The sequence below is a fragment of the Arvicola amphibius genome, chromosome 15 (assembly GCF_903992535.2).
Source record: "Arvicola amphibius chromosome 15, mArvAmp1.2, whole genome shotgun sequence".
Lineage (NCBI taxonomy): Eukaryota > Metazoa > Chordata > Mammalia > Rodentia > Cricetidae > Arvicola > Arvicola amphibius.
This window is the reverse complement of record NC_052061.1, coordinates 19,467,947-19,481,580: the sequence shown is the minus strand read 5'-3', so window position 1 is coordinate 19,481,580 and position 13,634 is coordinate 19,467,947.

Genomic DNA, 13,634 nt, shown 5'->3' with positions numbered 1-13,634 from the left:
TCTGCTTTCTGCACTAAGCATAAAGGTTTGAAGCTTTGTCAACGCCGTCACGTACATTACTAGGTTATTCTGTTTCATCATTGAGCAGTACCTGTTCTGTAAATACACCAAAGAAACAATTTACCTGTCCCTCCTTCCTTCCTCTTTCCCCTTTCCCTCCCTTACTTCCCATCTCCCTTTCTTTTTGAGACAGGGAATTGTATAGCCCAGGCTAGCCTCTTGTATATGGCTGAGGATGACCTTGAACCTTGGATACTCCTTTTTTACTGCTTCAAAGACAGGAATGTAGCCACACGTCCAGTTTAGTTTTCATTGCTGAAGATCAAAGCTAGGGTTGAATACATGGAAGACAAACACCCCACTAACTGAAATAACATTCTCCAAATTTCAAACTTTATTTCTTAATCTGTTGTATATTTAGTTTGTTTCCATCTTGAAGCTTCTTAAGGTGAAGGCCACAAGGCCAATGAGATTTCTCACTTGTCACCAAGCCTGGCAACTTGAGTTTGACACTTGTAACCCACACGAAGAGACAGAGAACCAACTCTTCAAGTTGTCCTTCAATCTGCACATGCATGGTATGGCATGTGTGCGTGTGCTCATGTCCGCATACACACACACTAATGCTTGGCATGGCATGTGTGCAGGTGCTTGTGTGTGCCCCCCCACAGACTAAATGAATGTTTATGTATATAAAATATATATTATATATAATCTTTAAAAGATTTTTAGAGATGAAGGCTATAAACTTCTATGCACGAGTCGTTATGAGCAGTGCTTGGGAGTGACTGGACCATACGTTTGTAACTTTATAAAAACTGACAAAATGCCTCCCATTTCAAATTCTCACAAGGAGTGTGTAAGAGCTTTCAATGTTCAGCCTTCTCGTGAGCACTAACTGTGTATGTCTTCCCGGACACTCTAACACGGGCACATGGTGTCACATCGTGACTTTGGGGCTTGAGTTTGTGTCTTCCTAATGGCAAGTGCTTTGAGATGCAGCTTTTAATGTGTTTGTCATCTGTTTGGGGTCTGGACAAATCGTATCCATTTGAAATTGGCTTGTTTGTGTTCTTGTAGATCTTTATATATTCTGTGCATAATCTTTTATTAGATACAATTGTAGATTTATCTTTCCAGTTTGTGGGCTTAACTTTCCATTTCCTCAACAGTGTTTGATGAAGAAAAAAAAAGATTTTTAATTTTTAAACATACCAACCTCTCTCTCTCTCTCTCTCTCTCTCTCTCTCTCTCTCTCTCTCTCTCTTTCTCTGTGTGTGTGTGTGTGTGTGTGCGCGCATGCATGTGCATACCCATGTGCATGTGTATAATTTAGGGTCCCTAATCTGGAAGATCTTTGCCTTATTCCATACGGTAGAGTTTTAAAGCTGAATCTTCCTCTAGAAGACTATTTTTCAACCAGGTGTTATACTTCTGATCTGCTGAGAGCACCTTGGTGTAAGCGCTTCTAGGCATGGATCGAAGTCTGCACGTTATGGTTAAATTGTTTCCAGATCAATTCTTTTTTTTTTTGAGACAGGGTTTCTCTGCAGCTTTTTTAGAGCCTGTCCTGGAACTAGCTCTTGTAGACCAGGCTGGCCTCGAACTCACAGAGATCCACCTGCCTCTGCCTCCCGAGTGCTGGGATTAAATCCAGATCAATTCTTGAAAAGATTACCCTTTCTTTCCTTTGAATTGGCTATATCCTTTTATCAAAATCAATGGGCCATGTCTGTGTGCCTCTGTTTCAACAGTCCATCTGTCTCGATGTCAACACTGAATGCCTTTCATGGCTGTGGCATTATATTTATCAGCGCTACTGCGGACAGACACATAGAGCTCCATGCTGTTGCCTGCAGCAGCCTGAGGAGTTCATTTCAGGGCCCTCCGCTCAGGTAAAGCTGAATCAAAGAGGAGCTGAAGGATGGCCAGCACAAAACAGGACTGTGACTTATTAAAGGAGATTCTGAACATAGCCTTAGTCCCGGTGTGCGGAGATGAAAGAGGAGGGAGCATTCAGGGAAGGAATAAGACACCTAAGCGTGTGAGAGCAGGCTTCTCAAAGGAAAGATACACTTCGTGGTCTGTCCAGCAACCGTATCTGGGATTTTGAATTATTAACTAGTTTTTTTTTAAAGTGTTGTTTAGTTAGTTCTGTGAGTTAGGATTCCGGCATTATGATCACCTGGCAGGATGCACTCAGGCAGTACCCTGGCCAGCCCAGGGTCCTATGGCTGCTATGTCACTGCGTAGTATGTACAATGGTGCAAAAGGTCCCTTTAAGGGACAAGCTCTGCCCATTTACCACTCTTTCCCGCTGTTCTTCTGAAGAGGCAAGTGGGTGGGTCTCTCTCTCTCTCTCTCTCTCTCTCTCTCTCTCTCTCTCTCTCTCTCTCTCTCTCTCTCTCTCTCTCTCTCTCCTCTTCTTTCCCCCTTCTCTCAATAAACTCCCCATTTAAGCCCTGTCTGCATCCACATGGCATATTTATATCTTTTCCGGCTGGGAGGCCTCTGGGCTCTCACTGCCAAGGTCCCTCCCCTGAAAAATCGTTACACTTTGTGTGTGTGTGTGTGTGTGTGTGTGTGTGTGTGTGTGTGTGTGTGTGTGTCTGTCTGTCTGTCTACGTGCGTCACAGGTGCAAGTTGCTAGAGAACAACCCCAGGCATCAGTTCTTGTCTTCCACCTACTTTGAGGCAGGGTCTCTCTTTGTTTCTGATGGGCACTACAGGTTAGGTTGTCTATGGGCTTCCAATCTTCCAGAAGCTTCTCTTGTCTCTATCTGCCATCTTGTAGAAGTACTGGGATTTCCAGCACATACCAGCTGATTTTTCTTCTTCTTCTGACTTTTATATGAGTTCCAGGCTTCTGGATTCAAGTCATCAGGTTTGAGTAACAAGCACTTTTTACTTGCTGAGCAGTCCTCCTGGCCCTGAAATTATTGTCTTAAAGAACTGCTAAGAAATTTAACCACGTGTTGGTGGCTCATGCCTTTAATCCCAGCACTCAAGAGGCAGAGACAGGCGGATCTCTGTGAGTTTAAGGTCAACTTGGTCTATAGAATGAGTTCCAGGAGAGCCAGGGCTACAGAGAGAAGCCCTGTCTTGAAAAACCAAAAGACGGGAAAAAAAAGAAAGGAAAGAAATTTAAATAAGACACCTCTTGGTTCCTGGGCGGCACTAGACAAAATGACAGCCTTTGAGGTAGAGCCAAGGACACAGGAGTTGTAGGGAAAGAAGATGTTTTCATTGTAAACAAAACTCGATAGTTTTGAGAGCTCAGAAAGTATCAGGGGAGGAGTAAGGCCACACGCAAGGCTATTAGCACGCTGGCCTCAAGCCCGGGTCATTACAATTGTAACATTCTTATTTGAAAATATTGTTGCTAAACGGTGGCACCTTGTCTTCACATAGGCAATTGGCAAAGCAAATTGAGTTAACTGTGATGGAATTCCTGATGCTATGCTATTGAAAGGCTTCAACCAGACCCCGGGTAAGGAGTTCCTTTTCTTTTCCACGTCCCCACAATTGTTCTGTATTTGCTCCTGTCCCCGTTATCTTATTCCTTATCAATGATATTTTAGGCACGCAAGGTCCTTTCTATGCTGAATCAGCCTGTACGTTTGTGAGGAAAAGGGCTGTGTTTGAGGAGCTGGTGTCATGAGCGGGAATGTCTTCACTGTATGGGTTGACCTGGGGGAAAACTGAAGACAGCTGTGGAAATGTTTCCATATTTCTTACTAGGTTCTCCTCTAATTTCCTCCATGAAATACCTCTCCAATATATGCATTTATAGCTGTCAATGAAAGGGGATACATTTTTACCATTATTTTCTCAAATATGTCTTTTATGTATACCTCACCCACCTCAGGAGACTCTACTTACACACTATTCTCTGCTGGGATGGACTTGTTTTTGTTAATGCTATGTTCAATCTTTTTTTAAATTTTCTATGTATCAGATTCACTAATCTGATATCTAAGCTACTGCTAGTCATACATAGTGCATTTCTTGTCTGTCATTACAGTTTTCATCTTTAGAGGTTTGATTTTGGTCTTTCTACATAATATTCCTTCTAATTTTCTGTCTAACATGATGTCATTCCTAGAGCTCCCTGAACATGGGATTGGCATACGTTTTTGCAATGCTATTAAGGGAACATAGGGCCTCATGCATGTCAGGCAAGTCCTCTACCATTAAGTCATATCCCCAGCCCATAACAACTCCTCTAATGTTTTTGTCCACTAATTTTCTTATAGGTATCTCTTCTATTTTACTTTATATACTGAGTATTACCATATAGCTCAGGCTAGTCTTGAACTCACTGTTTATTCAGTTTCCTTAGCTGGTCCTGGCTAAGGTTCTTTACTATGGGTTTTTTGAAACAGTTTTCTTTGTGTAACAGTCCTGGCTCAGGTCATGTTCCCTCAGCCCAAAGAATGGTTCCACCCACATTTAGAGGCGTGTTCCCATCTCAGTTAACCTGTTTAAGATAATCCCTCACAGAATTACAAGAGATTTGTCTCTCCCATGATTTTATTTTCTGTCAAGTTGACATTATTAACCATCATGGTATTAGACTCTATGCATTTTATTTTGTTGGATGCTTGTCTCCCAGAAATACAGGCCTTTGTTTTTTATACATACCCACATTTATAATATTCACTTAGAAATAGCTTGAACCTTATGGCTGCTTTAGCTGATTTTTTTTTCCTAAGACAAGAGCGTACTTAGCTCTTGGCTAATTCAAACAACTATGCAACTGGAGGTTTCTCTCCTGCCCACCAGTTCCTGAGTAAGCACTCTGAAGCTTAATATTAATTACAATTAATATTAACTCAGGCATATTATTAACTAGTTCTATTATTCTATATTTTACCACAAGACATGTGACTTGCTTTCCCTGTGACTGCTCTTGTCTCTTTGACTCTGCCTTCTTTCTCCCTGTATTTAATTTGGCTTCCTTGTCTAGCTATATTCTGCCCTGTCATAGGCAAAAACAGCTTTGTTCATCAACCAATAAAAGCAACACATATCTGCAGCATACAGAAGGACATCCCACACCATTTCCCCTTTTTGTCTAATTAAAAATGTCTTAACCTTAACATAGTAAAATTACATATAACAAAATGATTATCAAACAAGAATTACAGTTACAATATTTAGTTATTTGTATTTGAAAAATTAAAGAAAATATTCTTTCATCTATTTTATCTTTGTGAGTCTAAAGTTTCATATCTAATTCATCATTTTTCATAACTAAATAAAACTATATAACTATCTAATCTTCAACTCCATCAAAGACCCCAGAAGGATACAATATTACCTAAGTCACCCAGAAGTATATTGTAAGCAACTCCCAAAACTCTAGAAATAACAGCGATATCTGGCTACCTGGATAGTCACCCAAAGTTCTTCTGTAACATTGGAGCAGCCATCTTCAGCCTATAGACTTAGAGCATCTGACAGATTTCTTAGTGAAGTAGGAAATATGAAAGACTATCTCACCTATTTTGGAAAAATTCATCAGTCACTTTCTTCTGTGTCTTGCAGAATTTCTGGCAAACTCTTCCATGAAACAGGAACCCTGAAGGACTGTCCCACCTTGTTTTGGCAAGTTTCAGCAGTCACTTTTCTGTGGGTTCAACACATTCAGTTTATGTAGCATATTGTCAAACAGTCCAGGCAAGAGCAGTTTCTTGCCCAAATGACTAGCCTTGCCACATTGAAGCAAACTCCACAAGGAGCTTCTTTGATGCCATCATCTTCTTGAAGTAATTGAGAGTCATGTTTCACTGTCAAGAAATGTCTAAGTTCTTAAAACATTTTAAATATCATATTGTGTAGGTCTTTGAAGTGTTTAAAGATTACCTATCCATCTGAAATGTATCTCTGCTTATTTAGAAAGCCTAACACGACTGTAAGTTTAACTATTAGAGATGACTATCAATTGTATTTCTTAACTATACATTACATTTTTAAATGAGCTGCATAAAAGTTTAATACCTTAAATAAGAGCAAAATATACATATAGTATAATAAAATTGACCTTCAATTTGTATCAGTAATCCAAAGTCCAAAATGTAAAGTATTTTGAGATTAACAGTTGTTTTGTGGATTAAAGTAGATTTAATAATCTACCTTTTTATAATTTATATATCATATTTCTCTCTTTTATTTAGAAAGAGATTGACTATTACCATTAACTATGTACAACCAACCTCCTTTAAATGAAAACAAATATTTATAAACAATATTTTGGGAATTTGGGCGTAGTTTTTTTATACCATTTCCCACTGATTGGGGGTGATGGTAATCTTGTGGTCTACACAGCAAATTCTAGACTTGTCAGGGGTACAGTGGGAAACTCTGCCTCAGAAAATAAAAATAAATAAATAAGTAGTAACAAACATCTTAAAATGTTTTGTGACCAGGAGATGCTTTCAATTTTGCTTGTGCCTAACACATCATTTTACAATTTTGTGGTCAGTGCTTTCTCTGGGTGTTCATCTTTCTCAAAGTTTAAGAGAGTTTTTTTTTAATCTTTTAGATTATTTTCATTTTCCCACATTTTAACCTAGATTTTTTTGTTATATTTCTCTCTCTCTCTCTCTCTCTCTCTCTCTCTCTCTCTCTCTCTCTCTCTCTCTCTCTCTCTCCACAAGTACCATGGTATGCGTATGAAAGTCAGCAGATAATGGCGAGAGTCAGCTCTCTTCTCACATCATGCAGATCTCTAGAGTGGGTGGAACGTGGCTCACAGGTTTGGCAGCAAACACCCCACCGAGCCCTCTCACCAGCCCCTGTTTTTACTTTCTTGTGACACTGACAATCAACTGGAGTCTTGAGATCTGTAGCCCTGGCGTCATCTTTAGCTGTCAAGCCTACAACCTGCCATTGTTTTGACATATTTTAACACTGAGTTCTTTTTTTTGTTTCGTAAGATGAGATCATGAGCCCTATCTTTCCCATATGAATGTCCTTTGGTCCAGTGCCATTTATTGAGAAACTGTCACCTGCTCTATTTCTCGGTCACTTTGACTGACGTGCCTCCTTGTTACCTGAGCAGTGTTTACTCTGACAGCATTGATCTGAAGCAGCCACTTTAATAACATCTAGATTAAAAGAAAACAGGACACAATACACATTTTTGACTGCACAGAATCCAAAACAAGGACAATGTAGCTTAAGTTCAGGGTGGATTATTTACCACAGATAGTGATTGCAGCATGGTGCTCTAATTTCTTTCCTGTCATAATCACAGAAGATTCTTTTTATGTTTCCAAAAGTCCCAGTTGGGGACCTAAAATCTGAAATATTAGAAGTAAACGTAGACAAGTCAAGCAGTGACATGATATACATTTAAACTTATTTTATTTTTTAATTTTCTTTTTTAATTTTTTTATTGTGCTATACATTTTCTCTGCTCTCTTCCCTTCCTCCACTCTCTCCTGTGACCCCCATGCTCCCAAAAAGATCTTGTCTTTTTCTCCTTCCTATATAGATCTGTGTATGTCTTTCTTAGAGTCTGCTTTGTCATCTAGGTTCTCTGGGGTTGTGGACTGTAGGTTGGGTTTTCTTTGCTTTATTTCTAAGAGCCACTTATGAGTGAGTGAGTACATATTATATTTGTCTTTCTGAGTCTGGATTACATATTATATATGGTTTTTTTTCTAGATCCATCCATTTGCCTGCAAATCTCAAGTTTTTTTTAACTGCTGAGTAGTACTCCATTGTGTAAATGTACCACATTTTCTTTACCCATTCTTCTGTTGAGGGGCATCTAGGTTGTTTCCAGGTTCTGGTTATTACAAATAACATAGTTGAGCACATGTCCTTGTGCTATGATTGAACATCCTTTGGGTATATACCCAATAGTGGTATTGCTGGGTCTTGAGGTAGATAGTTTCTTAATTTTCTAAGAAATCGCCAAACCAATTTCCAAAGCAACCTTACAAGTTTTCACTCCCACCTGCACTGGAGGAGTGTTTGTTGCCCTTACCCATATCCTCTCCAGCATAAGCTGTTATCAGTGTTTTTGATCTTGGCTATTTTAATAGGAACTTACCATACTTTTTAACATGGAAATAAAACATTGCTTGTTTGGGGAATATTTCGAATAATTAAAGTATTATTAAACTTATCATATCCTATAATACTTGTATTTGAAATATTCACAATGCAAGCAATATTTTACTTCCTTGTTGAAAAGATTGTCTTCTCACTATGTATAAATCTTATTTCAAGAATGCCCTTTTTGCTGGATGTAGTGGTGTACTTTATAGTACCAGCACTAGGGAGGCAGAGGCAGGCAGCTCTCTCACAGTCTGAGGCCAGTCTGAGCTACAGAACTTTTTTTGTTGCTATGACAAACATTCAAGAAGAAGGAAATTTATAGAATGAAGAATTTTTTTCTGATTGATAACTTCTACAATATTAAGTTCATGATGGTACAGCGGAGGATTAGCAAGAGAGCAAGCTCAGCGCAGAGAGCAGGGTGAGAGCACATTGGAAACAGCTAGAGAATTTAATCTTTTTCTTTTTTATTTTATTGATTTAATTGAGCTCTACATTTTTCTCTGCTCCTCTCCCTGCCTCTCCCCTCCCCTTCAATCTTCTCCCAAGGTCCCCATGCTCCCAATTTACTCAGGAGATCTTGTCTTTTTCTTCTTTCTACTTCCCATGTAGATTAGATCTATGTAAGTCTCTCTTAGTTTCTGCATTGTTGACTAAGTTCTCTGGGATTGTGGTTTGTGAGCTGTCTTTCTTTGCTTTATGTTTAAAAACCACCTATGAGTGAGTACATGTGATAATTGTCTTTCTGGGTCTGGGTTACCTCCTCAAAATGATGTTTTCTAGCTCCATCCATTTTCCTGCAAAATTCAAGATGTCATTATTTTTTCTGCTGTGTAGTACTCCACTGTGTAAATGTACCACATTTTTTCTTATCCATTCTTCGATTAAGGGGCATTTAGGTTGTTTCCAGGTTCTGGCTATGACAAACAAAGCTTCTATGAACATAGTTGAGCACATGTCCTTGTGGCACGATTGAGCATCCTTTGGATATATACCCAAAACTGATATTACTGGGTCTTGCGGAAGGTTGTTTCCTAATTTTCTGAGAAATCGCCACACTGACATCCAAAGGAGTTGTACCAGCTTGCATGCCCACCAGCAATGCAGAAGTGTTCCATTTTCCCCACCACCTCTCCAGCATAAGTTGTCATCAGTGTTTTTGATCTTGGCCATTCTTACTGGTGTAAGATGGAATCTCAGTTGTTTTGATTTGCATTTCTCTGATAACTAAGGATGTTGAGCATTTCAAGTGTCTTTCAGCCATTTTAGGTTCCTCTGTTGAAAATTCTCTGCTTAGGTTTGTACTCCATTTTTTTATTTGATTATTTGTTCTTTTGATGACCAATTTCTTAATTTCTTTGTATATTTTGGAGATCAGACCTCTGTCTGATGTGGGGTTAGTGAAGATCTTTCCCCATTCTGTAGGCTGTCATTTTGTCTTGTTGACCATGTCCTTTGCTTTACAGAAGCTTTTCAGTTTCAGGAGGTCCCATTTATTAATTGTTTCTCTCAGTGTCTGTGCTACTAGGGTTATATTTAGAAAGTGGTCTCCTGTGCCAATGCATTCAAGTGTACTTCCCACTTTCTCTTCTATAAAGTTCAGTGTGGCTGGCTTTATGTTGAGGTCTTTGATCCATTTGGACTTGAGTTTTGTGCATGGTGATAGATATGGATCTATTTTTATTCTTCTACATGTTGATATCCAGTTATGCCAGCACCACTTGTTAAATATGCTTTCTTTTTTCCATTTGATATTTTTTTCTTTGTCAAAAATCAGGTGTTCAAAGGAGTGTGGATTAATATCTGGGTCTTCGATTAGGTTCCATTGGTCCTCCTGTCTGTTCTTATGTCAATACCAGGCTGTTTTCAGTACTGTAGGTCTGTAGTAGAGTTTGAAGTCAGGGATTATGATGCCTCCAGAAGTTCTTTTATTGTACAGGATTGTTTTGGCTAAGAGGATTTAGTCTTAAAACCTCCCTCCAGTGACATACTTCCTGCAGCAAGGCCACACCCCCTAAACCTTCTCAAACAATGCCACTAGCTGAGGACCATGTATTCAAATGCCTAAGACTATGGACACATTTCTCATTTAAACCAACACACACACACACACACACACACACACACACTTTTTAAAAAAGAAAGAGAAAAGAGCTGGTGTGCACCTATCCTGCACAAAACCCTGGGCTCAATCCCTAGCAATGGTGAATTGAGAGAGGGGGAAGAGGGGATAGAGAAACAGAAACAGACAGAACTGCAGAGAACAGGTAAGTAAATCACCCAGATCAAGCAAGAGGGGAAATAGGGTTGTGGGGTGTTTAGGTTTGCATGTCTGTCTCTCTAATATACCAGCTGAAAGCTAAGCACCAGGACAATAGTGTAGGCCTTCAGGAGGCCATGTATTACTGCTTTATCAAAGGGGCCTGAGGGAGCTTGGCTTCTTTGCTAGCTCATGAAGTCACAAAAGGCACTTTCTATAAGGCATCCAAACCAGCTGGAACTGTGATAATGGTTTCTTGCTTTCTAAGATGTAGAGTTCTATAGCTTACAAATATCCAGTGTGGCGTATTTCGTTATAATGGCCTCAATGGACTGGGACACCAGGAGTCGTCTGTGAAGCTGATGAGGCTTCTGTACAAGGCCTGTCCTGTCCTCTTTTCTGAGGGAAGGGTAGATTGTCCTTATTGAGAGGGGTTGCCACATTGTAAGTAGCAAGTCTATACATAAAAGGGGTCTAGATGTCACCTTCAAATCTTAGAAAGAAGGCTGTAGCCATTTTTTTGGTGACTTATTTTTTCATTATAAGTACATATCATACTAATAGCATAAATACTATTATAATATAAGATATATTTTTTCTTTCTTTTTTTATTTTGAGACAGGGTTTCATGCAATCCAGGCCAGGACCTTGAACTTCTGATCTTCCTGTGCCTATCTCCCAAGTGCTAGATAACAGGTGTGTTTCACTGTCTGGGTTTTGTGCGGTGCCTGGAATCAAATTCACCGGGGCTTCATGCCTACTAATCAAACACTCTGCCTGCACTTTTTCTTTCAAAGGACTCTCTGTACTGTATAAACTTTAGGTTTCATCACAGAAAGATCTAAGAGCTAGAGGCAGACTTGAGGCCACTCACTGAACTTTCTAGAGTGTTATCACTCATCTGGCTGTGACTTGGTTGCTTGGGTGCAGAAAATAGTTCAGCTGGGTTCTGCTTAGGACTGGATCCTTGTGAAGTGTGAGCATGCTGTCAAAGGCATGGATCATGGACCAGAGATGTGAGGCTGAAGACAGAAGGGGAAATCGGAAGGACTACAGTAAATCAGAGCATCCATGGCCTGGGAAAGCCTGGAGAAGCGAGAACAATGGCACAGGGTGGGAGTGGAAGTAAGGAGGGAGGGGTGCAGATCAAGAGAGAGGCCTGCAGTAGCAATGAGTTCACTGAGTTATCGAGGTCTTGGGACAGTCGTATACTTTAAGGAAAAGGCCTAGACTCAAAAAAGATTCCCCGCATGGGCTTGGTGGTGCTCACTAGTAATCCAGCCTGGAGGAGTTGGAAGCAGGAGGGTCAAAAGTTCAAAGTCATCCATGGTGAAGCTAGCTTGGGCTTCACCTGAGCAGTTCAAGACAAAACTAAACAACCCCCACCATGCAAGGATCTTAAGTTGGCTCTCTGGCGGCCTCTACAATCTCACTGTGCTAACTCTGCTCTCTCTACAATCTCACCATGCTAATGCTGCTCTCTACAATCTCACCGTGCTAACTGTGCTCTCTACAATCTCACCGTGCTAAGGCTGCTTTCGCTCTACAATCTCACCGTGCTAACGCTGCTCTGTCTACAGTCTCACTGTGCTAACTCTGCTCTCTACAATCTCACTGTGCTAAGGCTGCTTTTGCTCTCTTTACTCAGTTCTCTCAAAGCTCCTGGCAGCCCGAGGACCTGTAGACCTAGAGGATCCTTTGTCACCGTAGGCCAGACCGCTCCTGCCTCTCCTGAGAGTTCACTGCAAAGTCTTTAGCTGAGAGCAGTCATTGTCAACCTACCCCTCCCCTCTTGAAGGGTAAATTCTCCATTATATGCCCAAACATTTATTTATTTTCCTTCCACACCATTTATCAACTAAATTATAGACATTTGCCAGTTAATTAGCTATAATTTCTTCTTTCCAGAGTAGATGAAGCCAGGATGAAATCTGCCCTTCCTCTCTATTGTATTCCAGTATCAGACATTTTGTAAATACTCGCTGTGTGACTAAAACCCAGCCTAATTATATGTAATAGCCTTTCCCAGCATGCCAATTATTTACTCATTTATTCATTTATTTTGATTTATTTTTGAGACAGATCTCGCAGTGCCTCAGCTTCCTAGACGCTGACGTTAGGATCATGAGTCGAGTGGTGGTGCATGCATTCAATCCCAGAGCTTACGAGGCCGAGGCAGGGGGATCTCTGTGAGTTCAGGGCCAGCCTGGTCTATAGAGTGAGTTCCAGGACAGCCAGGACTATACAAACAAGCCTTGTCTCAACCCCCCCCTCCCCCAAAAAGTCAGAAGTCATCACACTAGCAAATCCTTTAATGCACATGTATAAAATACGACTCAGTAGGTGATGTAAAGGTAACAATGTAAATATTTCTATAATAATGTACAATATATGGAGACATAGTTCATGGGCTCAAACACAAATCTAAAGCAATACTTAGTAAAATTATTTTTTATTTTATGCCTATAGGTGTTTTGCTTACATGTATGTCTGTGTACCTTGTATGTGCTTGGTACCTATGGAGAGCAGTACAGGGCCCAAGAATGTTTGATCCCCTGGGACCATGTGGATGCTAGGAACCAAACCCAGGTCCTCAGGAAGAACAGTCAGTGCTCTTAACATCATAGCCCTAATGCAACACTTCAAATTCGTCATCTTTTTAATGAGATAGAGTCTCATGTTCTCTCATGTTCTAGCCTAGACTGATCTGGAACTCACAGCAATCCTCCTGTCTCAGCCTCCCAAGTGCTGGGGTTACAGGTGTAAACGGACACAGTTAAAGATTTTGCATATAGATACGGAACAACTGAAATCTATTCGGAAGAAAAAGCTCTATTTGAAATTCCCAAAGTCAACCGTCACAGGATAGATTACACTCTTCCATTTAAAAAGACTCTGTAGCAAAAAGCACACCGTCCCTTTGAATACACGTGGGGATTTTTGTTTTATAATCCAGCACCTATTTTCTTTCCTCTCCTCACTTCTGCCTCCTCCTGCCTCAGTTCCTCCCTCTGTTCTGTCTCTCTTTCCCCCTGCTCTCCCTCCTCAGATTGGAGATTGCAGGGTTCCTGCCAAGCAGGGCTCCCAGCCCTGTTTTCTCTCTACAACCTACAGCATTCCAAACTCAGACTCCTGTTTATTAGGAACCCCAAGCTTATATTTTTCACAAATGCTTGTTTATTTATTCGTATTTTCACACAACCCCTCCCCCCTTTTTGATCTGGGTCTCTCTTTGTAGCCCTGGTTATCCTAGATAGAACCCACTTTGTAGACCAGACTGGCCTTGAACTCACAGAGAACA